General features: G+C 46.6%; 1 pseudogene; it reads right to left on the minus strand.

Annotated features, from left to right (window-relative positions):
* Window positions 1-2,858: 2,858 nt before the first annotated feature.
* On the minus strand, window positions 2,859-2,997 carry LOC119273846 (annotated as a pseudogene).
* Window positions 2,998-15,191: the final 12,194 nt, after the last annotated feature.

Raw genomic sequence — 15,191 nt, forward strand, 5'->3', positions numbered from 1 at the left:
TTCCCTTCTTATAGAAGAAAAGTGATGTATCAGCCTTTGAAGGTCGAAAGCCAAGCCTTTGAAGTTTATCACTTAACCTAGAATACCATGCTCTAGGTGCTTGTTTCAGACCATATAATGCCTTGTCAAGTTTGCACACATAATGATATTTGTCTTTTACCTCATACCTAGGTGGTTGTTTCATGCAGACTTCCTCCTCTAGAACGCCATGAAGAAACGCATTCTGCACATCCAATTGACGAAAACTCCAACCATTTGATACTGCAACAGAAAGAACAAGTCCCTCATAGTCAATACCGTACCGCTGTTTAAAACCCTTTGCTACTAATCTAGCCTTGTATCTGTCTATTTCTCCACTGGACTTTCTTCTGACTCTGTAAACCCATTTACAATCAATTATGTTTCTGCCTTTTGCTGGAGGAACCAAATGCCAAGTTTTGTTTCTAATAAGAGCATTATATTCTTCATCCATAGCATTTTTCCAGGTTTTATCCTCAAAAGCCTCAACCAAGTTTCCTGGCTCACCTGTGACAGCTAGGCCACCAAAACGAACATTACTGTACCTGACCGTGCTATCCGTCCGAACCTTGGGCTTCAAAACTCCATGCTGTGATCTGGTTCTCAGTGGCACAGAATCTGTAGCAGAGGGCCGCTGCACAGAAGATCCGGCGGGATCCAGCGCGACAGACGATCCAGCGGGATCTGGCGCTGCAGATGATCCAGCGGCACCTGATCCGAGGCGGATTTCCTCGGAGCGGAGCCAGTTGCTCATTGGGCCACTTGGCAAGGCCCACCAGACGAGGCGGAGAGGTGCCTCTCCTGGCGCGTGAGTGCGGTTGGCCCACCTGCGCTGCTGGGCCCGCCTTGGCTTGTCATGGTCTCACCCGCGGGGCCGCGGGGGGACGCGTGGTCGGCCGCTGGTGGCCTGCCTGACCCCGAGGCGGGTGCGCTGCCACTGCCTGGCGCGACAAGCGAGGGCGGATCCGCACCGGGATCGCCGCTGTCAGCTCCTGGTGCGGCACCTGAATCCTCCTCGTGCTCCGCGCTTGTCCTTTGCTGCTGCATAAAATCATAGTGCACAACCGAATTTCCTCCAAAATTTATAGCAGAATTTTCATGAGAATTACCCAAGTGATCATTAGCTATATGTTCGTCCCCATGATCAAGAGGTAAGGAGGAGGAATTTTCAGAGAGGAGAAGGACTTCAGATCTGATAGGTGTACCGGCATTAGGGTTTAACTTGGCAAAGGTAAACACCGTTTCATCGAACACAACGTCCCGAGAAATATAAACACGTCCAGTAGTTATGTCTAGACACTTGAAACCTTTGTGAAGGTTACTGTAGCCAAGGAAAACGCATTGCTTGGAGCGGAATTCAAGCTTGCGAGCATTGAAAGGACGAAGGTTAGGCCAACATGCGCACCCAAACGTACGAAGAGCATGATATTTGGTGTTTCATGAAATAATTTTTCTAGTGGAGTTTCAAGATTGATCACCTTACTTGGTGTGCGATTGATCAAGTACGTGGCAGCGAGGAATGCCTCATCCCAAAATTTGAGGGGCATAGACGCATGAGCTAGCAGTGAGAGGCCAACCTCGACAATGTGACGATGCTTTCTTTCGGCGGAGCCGTTTTGCTGATGAGCATGTGGGCAGGAAACATGGTGTGTGATGCCAACTTGGCGAAAAAAGGAATTTAACCTCTCATACTCACCACCCCAGTCGGTTTGCATGGTGATGATTTTGCGATCAAAGAGTCTTTCTACAAGTGCTTGAAATTCATGAAACACTTTGAAGACCTCTGACCTATGCTTAAGAAGAAATATCCACGTAAATTTACTGAAATCATCAATAAAGCTCACATAATAGATCTTTTTATTGATAGAATCACGGGCAGGTCCCCATACATCAGAGTAAATAAGCTCTAAAGGAGCATTCGAAAAACTACTAGAATGCGGGTAGGGAAGTTGGTGACTTTTGCCTTGTTGGCATGCATCACACACCCCCTCTTTATTCAACTCATGAACAGAAAAAGGAATTTTGTTCTTGCTAAGAACATGATGGACGATTTTCAAAGACGGATGACCTAGTCGATCGTGCCACCTTGACGGAGAGATCTTGGTGGCACCAAAAGCATGCCTGCCCGGGCCTAAAGAAGCTGATGATAGGGGGTAGAGGCCGGCTCTACACCTGCCGTGGAGGAGGGTGCTCCTCGTTGCCTTGTCCTTAATGAAGAAGAAACGAGGGTGAGTTTCAAGAAACACATTATTGTCTTGAGACAGACGATGAGCAGAAACAAGATTTTTTTGTGGCTTTAGGTGAGTAAAGGACATCTTTTAGATGAAGATTACAGGTCGGAGTACGAACATATGCTTGACCAATATGAGTAATTTTCATACCTGCTCCGTTGGGCATGTTCACTTGATCATGGCCGTTGTATCTCTCCCTCATGGTGAGCTTGTCGAGCTCTCCGGTGATGTGATCTGTAGCGCCTGTGTCAACGTACCAATTGGTGTCGACGCCGTAGGAGGAGTTGGACACGACGCTCGCACTCTTCTCCTTGGTGAATGCGATGTCGAAGCGCCGGTAGCACTCTATGGCCGTGTGGTTCGGCTTCTTGCAGATCTGGCAGAACACTTCAGGGAGCTCATCTCGTCCCCCGCCTCCTTGGCCACACCCACCGTGGCCGTTCCCGCGGCCGCCGTTGCCTCCGTTGCCACGGCCACCGCTGTGACCACGGCCGCCTCCGTTCCTGCCGCGGCCTCCGCCGCGAGGGAAGCCACCGCGACCGCCACGGGAGGCAGCATTCGCGGATGAGTGGGACGACGAGTTGCCACCCTCAAACATGGCGAGGCGGCTCTCGAAGCTGATGAGTTGCGCGTAGAGCTCGTTGGGCTTGATGGGGACGGTCCTGGCGCAGATGGAGGAGACGAATGACATGTAGTCGAAATCCAAGCCAGCAAGGATATACGACACCATATCATCGTCTGTGAGCGGCTTGCCGATGGCAGCCATCTCATCACTGAGGGCCTTCATGCGGCCAAGGTACTCAGCGATGGTGGAGTTTCCCTTCTTGGTGGTGGAGAGGGACATCCTCGTATTGACGATGGCCGCCTGCGTCTGGGAGATAAAGATCTCCGTGATTGTAGTCCATGCTGCTGACGCCGTGGTGCAAGTTGCAATCTGAACCATCACAGGGGGTGAGATGGAATTGAAAAGAAAACTCAGAACCTGAGAGTCTCGAGCCCTGTCGATCTCATATGCCGGGTTCAGCACGTCGGTGACCTTGCCGTCTTTGTCTGACAGCTTGGGCACCAGTTCCTCCCTCTCTGGATCGAGGTAGGAGACCAGCTCAGCACCACGGATCGTGGCCAGGGCCTGCGCACGTCAGATGTTGAAGTTGGAGTGATGGAGTTTCTCAACGATGGGGATCAGCACGGATGGAGAGGCTGCGGTGGAGCTTGAGGAAGACATGGCGGCACGAGGAGTTTTGGCGGCGCAAGAGATGTGCGTAGAGGAGAGGCTCTGATACCATGTAAAGATGGGTTAAGCGTATGCCTTAGTAGGGACGCGTTGCGTGTTATTTATAGGCACAAGAGATTACAGGGTTTAGGTAGTTAGGTTGTTGTAGGATTGATCTCCAAGTCATAATCTATACAAAGGATAGAGATCAACCCAAACATATCCTAACTACCTGATTACAACACGCACACGCCCACACATGTATACAGTTTATACGTACACCGTATACATCCTATAATACATACTTTAACAACCATGATTGAGACTATCGCCACCCGCTGTCTAGATCGATGCCGGTGAGGAAAAAAATACACGGAGATGCACAAACCAAATTCAATCCCCATCAACATCAGGTACAACCCTTGACTAGGGGATCCCATGAAGAAATCTTAGTCAAATAATTTATGAGTGACTGCTACTTTTTACTTGATATTTAGTTCATAAAAATAGGAGCTAGCTTTAGTTAAGTTAACCATCGATTTGCTTCAGGGTTAATCTATACTCTTAGCAGATTCCCATGTTAGGGAAAATACTTGCTATAATTAAGTGACTGATACCCCTTAGTTTGAACCACTTTTCGTGTCTCTGTGATCAGTCTTCTACCCTATAAAACTGTTGCTTCTCTGTTTATGCAACCTGTTAATATCTATGAAACCCATACACTTGCTCTGGTTTTTGAATGTGCACTGGTTGCCGTGTCTTATATTTTTAACCAGCAACATGGACCTGTCACTCGTCTGTACTGCTTGTCTTGTCGCTAAAATAAGTTCAGTAACACTGCTATGACATGCTATACCAACATTGCCAAAAAGAAATAACAAGTATAGTAGCCTAATTAGTAGCGCACCTTACCCACACCAAGTGTTTATATAGATCCAAATATTCCAACTCATGCAGTCATCTGTGTGAGTTTGTATGGGTCATAGTTCAGTTTCTTGAGAACAAACTCTGAACGTATTATCTTCAGACAAGTAAACCTTTTCCTTTGCCTTTGAGATTCTGTCATGGAATTTATGGGGTTCTAAATGGTGTTTATTCTTCTAAAAATGGGATAACATGGCATGGATAGGCTCGCTAGAATTTGCAATTGCAGTGGAGGTTCTCTTTTGTACTATATAAATGCATGAATATGTTCTTTATGGAAATCCAATACATCTTTTCTTGATTTATTCTTTGTCCAGAGTTAACCAAATACTGTTCACTTCGGATGAAAGCTCATTCAATCATGAACCTTTACAAATGCATGAATATTTTCTTTCTGGAAGCTCAACACATCTTTTCTTGAATTATTGTTGTTTGTTAAAACATAAAAGTCACACAGTATAGTTTACTTACTGTTTTCTTATTCGCTTCTCTCATAGAATAGGGCTTGCAAGTTAGTACCTTCTTAAAGTATGCTACTGAATCTATCTATGGGAAGTCTGCAACCTAGAACTAACATCTTGCTCCTGCCTACTACATGTACAATGGTTTCATCAGGGATAATTATGCCCTACGTGGGAGAATGGCCTTACACTTAGATTTGGCAGTAGTTAGAGAAATATAAATATCAGGTAGCTGGACTACTTTGACACATAGGTGAGATAAAAAATCCAACTGCTCAAACTCTTTCTGTGCTATACAAGGTATCCAGTTCCTTTGGATTATATGATAAAAACATCTCTTGTTTTGGAATATCATGAACATTCTTTATGAAGTGCTCCCTAGGGATAATCTACAGTTAGAAATAGAGGGAGAGGAACTGGCTCCGCTCTCCCACGCAGCCACACCAACGTCGTCGCCTCGAGGGAGGAGTGGGCGCAAGTATTAGGCGGCAACGACGGTTTCGATCTGTGATTTTTGCCTCGACACCGGAGGCAGCGGATTGATCTCATCGAAATGGCAAGGTCACAATGACTCATCTACATGACTCTTTATTGTGTACATGAGCAAGAATATTAAAAATTTCCTCGTGTAGCTTTCCTAACAAATACTGGTGAACATCAGCTCGTATAACTTGATTGTTTTTAGAGACTTATCCATGTGACTTATGATGCACATGAATAACATTTATCTGCTATGCTTATTAGAAGTGCTCATGTATGAATAGCATCTATATATGCTAAGCTTTCTAGAAATACTCATGCACACAACAAGGACCAAATAAGCCAGCTGAATGGGCGGCAGCAAACCAGACACCGCACAAGCACGCCTCAAGCGGCGCCACCGGGTGGCGCCCCAACCACTAGTAACACATGAAGGGGGGAGTGAGCAGAACGCAGAGATGGAGTTACTCATTGAGAAGCTCGATACTCCTTGGGTTCATAAACGTGGCCGCGGAAGGAATTTGATGGCCAGATCAAGAGGATGGCCATGTCGTTGGGCTAAAATGTGTAGAATCACCTATAGTGCGTGTAAGAGGCCGGGGCACGAGAACAGTGCCGTTTTCTAGTTTTTTCGGTCAATTTTCCCCAATGCCTCCTATTCCTAAGTAAGACACAGATCAAAACTCTATGGTTCCTAGGCACATCTTCTTTCATTTTGGCTTCTCGTTTCTTGAGACGGCTGCACATACCACTTCACTAGACCACATTCTCTCCTTGGTGCTTTGCTTTGGCTGCTACCACCTCACTACCGTACACGGTATGATGAATCAATAGTGTGTAGTGAAGACTCAAACACCGGTGGTATATAAGGATAGCAAAAGGTTCATTCATGGTTGTGGAAATGCGCAATGAAAAGTCCGTGGGTGCATTTCATTTGGTCAGACTCTTCAATATACTTCACCTCCGTATTTGTGCACATGAACATAACATACGCAAAGTACCATCCTACTATAATACTATTATGGACAAACATCCGGTAGGTGTGGAGTCACTCTTAATAGATTTTCCAACATGCCATGTACTATAACAAACACTACATTTGGATTTCTAGCTAGCTATGTGCCTGTGACTGCAACAACTAATGGTTAGCATTCCAGCTGCACAAAATAATCCGTTTTGTGTTTTTCGTCTGGCTAATTTTTTTGCTGCATTTTGCGTATGGAAGTACAATGGGGAAACATTTCTAGTGTGTACAGGTAAAACTTCCTCCTTCAAAGTTCCCCCAATATCCATTCTCCATTAGCGGTCTACCAGCGTGTATAGTTCTCTGCAAAACGTTTTTAATTAGACATTTTGACAGCCTCAGCTCAAGCTTATGATTTAGAAGTTATATGCTTCCAGCTAAATGCCTGAATAGAATTATGGAACAACCAGGATGTAGCTCATAAGATTTCATTAGTGGCTCCAACGATGCACAACTATACAAAAGCATTGTGTTTTATGGCAAGTACTAAATTACCTTAGGTCATGACTTACAACCAATATGGTATGGTCTTTCTTTAGGCCCTTCGAGATTGACCACATTAGCCCGAGCTTTCCAATTTGATGATGAAGTTACAAAACTGGTAACCAGTACTTGAAAGAGCATATACTAATTTGAACAAACTATTTAACACTGTACAATAATTGCGCAAGTGTGAAAATTATCTTTAAAACTATCTTATTTTGCAGCAAAACTTCTCGAGCACTCACACAGATGATAGTCATTCATGTCAGTATGTAAATAACCTATTACTGAAGGTAGTATAGTAGTACCTGATTTATCAAGTATAGTAGTACTTGATAAGAAGTACCTGCAAATTTATGTGAAAATTATCTTATTTTGTAGCAAAACTTCTCAGCACTCACACAGATCATAGGCATTCATGTCAGTATGCAAATAACCTATTACTGAAGGTAGTAGTTACTTCATCAAGTATAGTAGTATTTGATAATAAGTACCTACAAGTTTATGTGAAAATTGCACAATCCGATACCCCAGTCACAAATCACCTCCATATAGAGACCAGGAAGATACGTCACCACTGCCGCCACCGTGAAAGAGTAATCATGAAAATTCACCATCCATTAGAAATCAAGGAACGAAAAGCCTCCACCATGAATCACCACAGGCGTCGTTGATGCCATGACCGGGTCCCCCCTTCCCAATTGAATAATTAATTGTATGAAGATAAGTAAGTTGTATAAATGGTGTGCTCCTTAACATCAGTTAGCCACCGAGGCGGTCCCCCGCGCGTCGCCTCTGGCGCATGGGGGAAACCCTAACCGCGCCACCAGCTGCCCCTCCCCGCTCCTCCCCCGCTTCGCCGCCGCCGGAGGGGACAACGGCGAAGCCCGCGTGGTCCCCAAGGAAGGTGGCGGCGGGGCGTCCTCGTCGTTCTCACGCAGATCTCACGGCAGCCAGTGACGATCTCGCGGCGGCCGGTGGCGCGCGGCGGTGTTCCTCACGGCGGCGGGACTGCCCCTGAACGGCACTTGGTGGTGGCCACGTGGCGGCGCGCGGGTGGGACGGATCTGGGCTTCCGATCTGCGTCCTCGTCGTGGCAGCGCTTGCCGTTGCCCTCGGCCATGAGGCGTGGTCCAAGACGGGCCGAACGCCGGTGGTGCTGGCCAGGACGCACGCTGGCAGCGCCCTACTTCATCTCGCGTCGTCTCGCTGGCCAATGATGGTGGTCATCTTCTTCGTCAGAGATGGCAGGCCAGAGGCTTGGTGATCGGATCTCGAGATCCATCATCTAGTCCCGGCTGCGAGTTGGGGAGACATGGTTGCCGGTGAAAACCGAGCCGTTGGCAGGCGATGGCGCGGTTCTATGCCGTTACCTTGATGGAGGCATCGTCGTGTAATTACTATTGACCCACTCGTGCTGCTCTAGGGGAAACCCTAGGATTTGGTGTTCCAGATCGGACGATGGTGTCACTGCGGTGTCGTTTCTCTCTTGGGAGCATTTTTTGTGGAGCAGCGCTGGAAGTCAGAGGCAGGAGGTGGAGCGGCTTCGTCTTGCACGGAGCTTCGGTGGAGATGTTAAGTCATGCCTGACCGACAGGTGCTATGCTTTGTCATGCCTAGTCGGCAGGTGCTATGCACGATAGATCTTCCAAAGACTTCAAGTTGTGTCGGCTGGTGGTACTTGGCAGCATGGGGCTGAGGTGTATCAGTGGCGACCGCGACGTGCACAGCTGTTTGCACGCAGGAAGGAGGTGCCGTTGGGCGCCGTGGTGACGTCGACGATACCTAGACCGAGCAAGGTTGATGCATCAGTACAGTTCTGAAGATGGAGCGGTGGAGTTGGCAGCGGCGGCCTCTGAGAGCACGCCGGACCAACGAGACCCATGCCCGGCAGACATCCTGGATGGGTCCTCAGGTCTTAGATGTTAGGTTTGGCTGCAATGTCTGTTTGGTATTAAGCCCAGGCTATCTGCGCCCCTTCATCAACTGGATAGGTGTAGCGACAGTTTGTTGCTTAGACGGCGGCTTTAGTCTTACTATGGTATTACTTTGTAAGGTCTTGTGAGAATAATTAATAAAGTGGCTGTATGCATTGCTCAGATGCAGAGGCCGGAGGTTATCCTCCTTTTCTAAAAAAAAGTAAGTTATATAAATAGATCTACTCCCTCGGTTCCTAACAAATTTTGTGTGCATGCTCTACCCCAATAAACAAATTGAGCATTCAGCCAGTCCTGTTCAGAAACTGATAAGAGCAGTTTTTTGGTGCCAGTTGAGGCTTATTACTATATTTGCTACTTCTGCTAAAGAGCTAACTCTTTGCAATTAATCCTTGGCTTTTCTTCCGTGCAACCACCGTTTGGCAATGAGTTATAGGAATTGCATTCCAAAGACAGTCCAATTAGGTTAGTTTGGATGTTTAGATTAAGAGTTCCCAGTGTTCGTTTCTGCTTTCATGCTACTGAACATCTTTTTTTAGGAAAGCCATCATGGCGGGTTTTTATTGATTTGGTATCACAGTTACATCATCAGCTGAAACACAACAAATAAAATCTGGAGGTTCTTGCCAAGAGTGGTTCCCCTCGCTAAATCTAGCTAGATTATGGGCAATGCGAGAAAATTACATGTGTAGAATTACAACATAGAAAAGTACATTCTTGTAAATAGCTGCAGCCACGCCTAGAGAGTTACCACCATTTTGCATGACTTTCACAACTTCAATGCAATCACTTTCGACTAGGAGTCTGTTGCGCCTTACGGTCCTTGCAGTGATCAAACCATTCTAAAGAGCACACGCTTCAGCAGTTGACCGTGTATCGATGAATGGCAGAGACGAGCTACCCCAACAACTGGAGCTGATGTAGCCTGTTTCATCGTCAAAAGCGACATCCACATATAATTTCACAAATCCCTCTGGTGGTTTATTAATTCCAACCATGTTACTAAATATCTTAGTTCCCTGAGCCATAATTAATCCGAAAGAAGTTACTAATACAATGCAGCTTGCATGGATTGGAGAATACATTGTCTCTGTTGCCTTAATATAGCTACGATTACCATTACAGTTTAGTCGGGCGTCCTCCTAATATTCACAAAGCAGCCCAGGAAAGTAATGAGCAGGAGCATTGGTGTGTCCTAGATCTACCGACCAATCTGGGCTCGCGTGTCAGTTTTGTGGTGCAAGAGCACGGAGGTGCGCCCCAGATCCTAGTTTGGGCCACTAGTGGAAGAGCACCCTTGCAGGAAATGGCAAGATACCAGGGCATAAAAACAATACTGCCTTCCATATTTGCCCATCAGTTTCCCCCAACGCCTCCTATTCTTCACGTAACTAAGACACACATCCAGACTCCAATTCTTTTATGCTCTTTCATTTTTGGCTTCTCGACAAGGCTACTAGGTACCACTTCACTCGACCATTTTCTCTCCTAGGTGCTTGCTTTGGATGTAACCACCTCACCATTGTACATCGTTTGATGAATCAATGGTATATGGCGAAGACTCAAACGTGGGTGGTATATCAAGACATCAAAAACTTCATTCATGGTTGCAAGGGAAGGTCCATGGGTGCATTTCATTCGGTCAGACTCCTCAAGACAATTAACTGAGAGCACATGCTACACATCTGTATTTGTGCACAAGAATAGAGCATGCGCAAAATAGCATCGTAGTATTATTGACGAACATCCAGTAGGTATGGAATCAGTCCTGATAGATTCTGTAACATATGCCTTGTACTCATTCAAATATCACATTAAGATTTCTTGCCATGTATGTATGCAACAACAAATGGGTCAGAATTCTAGCTGCACACAAGAATTCGGTTTTTAGTTTTTTATTTGGCTAACTTTTTGCTGCATTTTGCGTATGAAAGTAAAAGGGAAAATGTTTCTAGTCTATACATGTAAAGGTTCTGCAAAACATTTTTAATTAGACATTTTGATAGCCTTAGTTCAAGCTTATGATTTGAAGTTATACAATTCCAGCTGAATGCCCGAATCCAAGTATGGAACAACAAGCGCGTATCTCACACTAGTACAGTTTCGTGCTATTAAGACCCCAACTTCGCACACAATGGACGAAAAACGTGTGTGATAAGCACATCGGACACAATAAAAAATTAGAACCATGTGTCAAAAATACGAACGTGTGCGAAGCTGGGCTCATCACACACACTTTTTCTAAAAAACTGTTTGTGATTATTTGCACACAATTGCCATAAAATAATTGTGTGTATTGTTATGTGATATCAAGCACAGTTCATTTTTCATGGCTTGTGGCGATGTTTTGCAGACGTTTTATTGAAATGAACTATTTGCTTAGTCTACAGTTATCACATACGGTACGTTTACTATAACTGTGTGCGATTGTTTTTTGTTATTATCAACTACTTCACGTGCACTGTTGCAGAAATCGCACACGGGGATGGATAAGAACTAGTGTCAGCGCACGCGACCAATTTTGTTCCCGCTGGAACGCTCGTCGGCGCATTTGGCCTGCCCAATTTTCACCCATTTCAGCGCGTCGCCGCCGCAACGGTGCGATACAAGCGTCAGTGCCTCTCATCAGGTGCGTCGCCAAGCCTTACAGGCCAAGCGTCGTGGTAGGCGGTAGGAAACCAGCATCCGCCACTCTGGTCAAGAAAACCCCCAATGTTGATAATATGAAATGTTTCCAATGTTGATAAAAAGTAACTCATCCAATGGCATTTAACATTCAGAAAACTGAAAACAAAACATGCTCCAAGCAGAAATATCACAAGTATCGCCGCGCCTTGGGTAGTTGGCTTGGTGGGGCAAATCTCAGCGCGCCATGCGATCCAATGTGCAACACCTCTAATGTTGCTTTGCATCTAATATTAGTGGGACAAACCTCACGCCAAGCAAAACATTTTATCTAGTGTTTTGGATGTGCATGTGCAAAAGAACAATCAATGTGGGATGAACTATTTGCAACCCCCCTGTCTTATGTTTTCCATATTTTTTATAGTATCCCCTAGGGGGTTTTCACTAGTATATCGGACAGTGAACTATTAAGCTATAGAAAAAGGACTTGCATCTGTGCAATATCTATAGTTTCTTGGAGCCTGTTTGATTTTATTTTTCTCTATAGAAACTCAAATAATGCATGGTTTCTTGCAATTAATCAGGTGTTCTAAAATACAAATGATATTTGGGGAACTCGCATTTGATAAGCACTCAACTCCCAAGATAATAGGCTTTGTACTCATACACTCACTAGTCACTAGATTTGGAAGCAAAGGGCCACGATGTATCTCGGGCGTGTAGCTATATCCCCCTAGCTTTTATTTGTCTTGTCAAGCTATCAGGGAGGGGAATAACCACAAGAATCACTCATGAAGGGAAGAGTGGGCAGAACACAGGGAGGGGGTGCTCGTTGACAAGGTCAATACTTCTTGTGTTCGCATAAATGGCCGCGGAAGCCGGAAGGAACTTGACGACCAAATCAAGAGGATGGCCAAATGGTTGGGCTAAAACGTGTAAACGACTACCTGCCATACCAATGAGAGGTCGGACCACTAGAACAGTGTTGTTTACTAGTTTTTTCCGCCAATTTTCCCCAATGCCACCTATTCCTAAGACACACATCAAAACTCTATGGTTCCTAGCTACATCTTCTTCCATATTCTCTTCCCGTTTCTTGACACGTCTGCTAGATACCACTTTACTACACCACTTCCCCTCCTTGGTGCCTTGATTTGGCTGGTATAACCTCACTATTGTATCTTGTTTGATGAATCAATTGTATGTAGCAAAGACTCAAACATGGGTGGTATATAAAGACAACAAAAACTTCAAACATGGTTGGTTGGGGAGATGTGCAACGAAAGGTCCGTGGGTGCATTTCATTCGGTCAGACTCTTCAAGATGATTAACCGAGAACAACTTTGTATTTGACTATTTGTGCACATGAACAGAGCATACACAAAGTAGCATCCTGCTATTATTGGTAACTGTCCTTTAGGTATTGAGTTACTCCTAATAGATTTTGTATCATGCCTCGTACTATTTGACCCAACCAATGTGGCCATGTCATGGGTTTTCATCTAGGAGAGGAACCTGACTAAACTCCATGCAATGCCTTCAACAAGAGAACGCTGCCTGAACAACAACATTGCTAGGTTCAACCAATGAAGGTCGTACCTAGAGTTTTCACCCCTAGAACATGAGCCCTTGCACTCACAGAGCACCACCCGGCCGGGTCGCCATGTACTGCCATCACCTAGCCACAAAATTAGAACCATGTACGTGCAACACTTGTTGCCGAGGAGCACTTAGGGATGCCCGTCATCTCCGACTATCTCATGCCACCAAGAGGCCCCTAGCCGTCGGGGGCTCTCCTTCCTTCCCTCCCTCCCTCCCTCCGCCGCCGCCGAAGGATGCCGCCGACCTATAGCCTAGGGGCAGACGGTGGTGGTGGGGGTCGCCCTCTCTCCTGCGCCATGGGGATATGGTCCAGAGCCCCGCGGTGTGAGGAGGCATGGCCGATCTGGCCTTGGTGGTGTGGCGGGCGTTCCTGCCTTGACTGATGGCGGTGCGTCAACCGGCTCGCCTTCGGTAGCGATGGCTGCGGGCGCGATGGCCGTCCTTGCTGCGTTGACTACTAGATCAATGGCTACGGGCCATCTGACCTCGGATCGGCTGTGGCGGCATGGAGGGCCTAGTGGACGGGTAGGCGCCGTGAGTGGTCTAGCCTCCGGACAGATCTGATCTGGTCGGTGCGGCCTGCTCGCTGCGCACTGGCTCAGATCGGTGGCGACCCGTACACACGATGCTTGATAGAGGTTTGTCGAGCGGATCCGGGTGAAAACCTCCTTCTCGGCTTGTTGCCAAGACCAGCGACGTCGGCACTCTTTTGTGATGTTACCTTCTTGAAGGCATCGCTGTGGAGAAGCTCCAGACCTCTATCCGCTACCTCCGGGGGAAACCCTAGATCAGATGACGGCAGTGCTCTAGTGTCGTTTCCCCCTTGGGGGCGTCATTCTTGGAGGTGTACATGGGCTCGAGGGACCAATGGACGGCCTCTTTGATGGAGCTTCGTCTTACACATTGATGGCGACGGATCTCGGCAGCGTGGCGCAGTGGAGACACGGTGTCCGATGCGCGGAGATGGACTCGCACAGGAGGAGGACGCTTTCTGGCGTCATGGTGGCATCAATGGCAGAGAGGCCTGGCAAGGTCGGTGCGTTAGTTGCTCTGAAGATGGATTGGTGGAAGACGGCGGCGACGACACATGAGAGTGCGTCAGACCGGTTTGTACCCCAAACCAAATATGTTGCTTGGTTGGGGCCTCCGGCTTTAGATGGTAGGCTTTGATGCGATGTATGTTTGGTATTAGGGACTATCGGCACCCCTTCATTAAGTGGATAGGAGTAGCGACGATTGTTGCCTAAGATGGTGGCTTCAGACTACATGATGTACTACTTTGTAAGGTCTTTATGAAAAAATAATAAAATGGCTGCATGCATCGTCTGAATGCAGAGGCCGGGGGTAATCCTCCTTTTCTAAAAAAATGCCACCGAGAGGCATGACCACCCACACAGAGCCAATTTAGACCACTCACACGGAGAACCAGAAGTTGAGTCGCTAGATGCCATCTTGGACCATGTAGAGCAATCCAAACCTTTGCATTGAGCGGGAGACATTCAATAACTGAAGCAAGTTGTCAGGAACCTCCAATAGGACGCTAAACCCGCTGACATTGCGCCCCGTAGAGACGGTTAGCAGCATGGGGTCGCGTTGCCATGTGCAAAATAACCGATGCACGACAACTACGCGAATCACAAATTTCCTCCATATAGGGACCCGGAAGATGCATCGCCGCCGCCAGAAAACAGTAACCATGAAAATTCACCATCATCACGAATTAAGGAAAGAAAAGCCTCCGGCTACAATGGAATCATCACAGCGGTCGTTGACGCCACGACCGGCTAACGCGCTTCCCAATTGAATAGCGCTACTCCTTTGGTTCCTAACAAATCCAGTGTGCATGCTCTACCCCAATAAACAAGTTGAGCATCCAGCCAGTTCGGTTTAGAAATGGATAAAAGTAGTTTTTGTGCGACTTGAGGCTTATTATTGTGTTTGTTGCTATTGCTAAAGAGCCAACTTTTTGGAATCTTTGGCTTTTCTTCTATGCAACCACCATTTGGCAATTGTGTCCTTAGCAACAAGTGGTCTTGCATTCCAAAGACAATGCAATTAGCATAGATTTTTTTGATAAAAGAAGCCCCCTTCCAATCCAAAACAATAAGGTGTGCATCAAAGGGGCTTGCTCATGCGTGCCACGTGGCGCACGTCGAATGTGTGGGTTGCAGGAAATAAGAGGGAAAAAAGGAA

This window comes from Triticum dicoccoides, chromosome 3A, assembly GCF_002162155.2.
Source record: "Triticum dicoccoides isolate Atlit2015 ecotype Zavitan chromosome 3A, WEW_v2.0, whole genome shotgun sequence".
NCBI lineage: Eukaryota > Viridiplantae > Streptophyta > Magnoliopsida > Poales > Poaceae > Triticum > Triticum dicoccoides.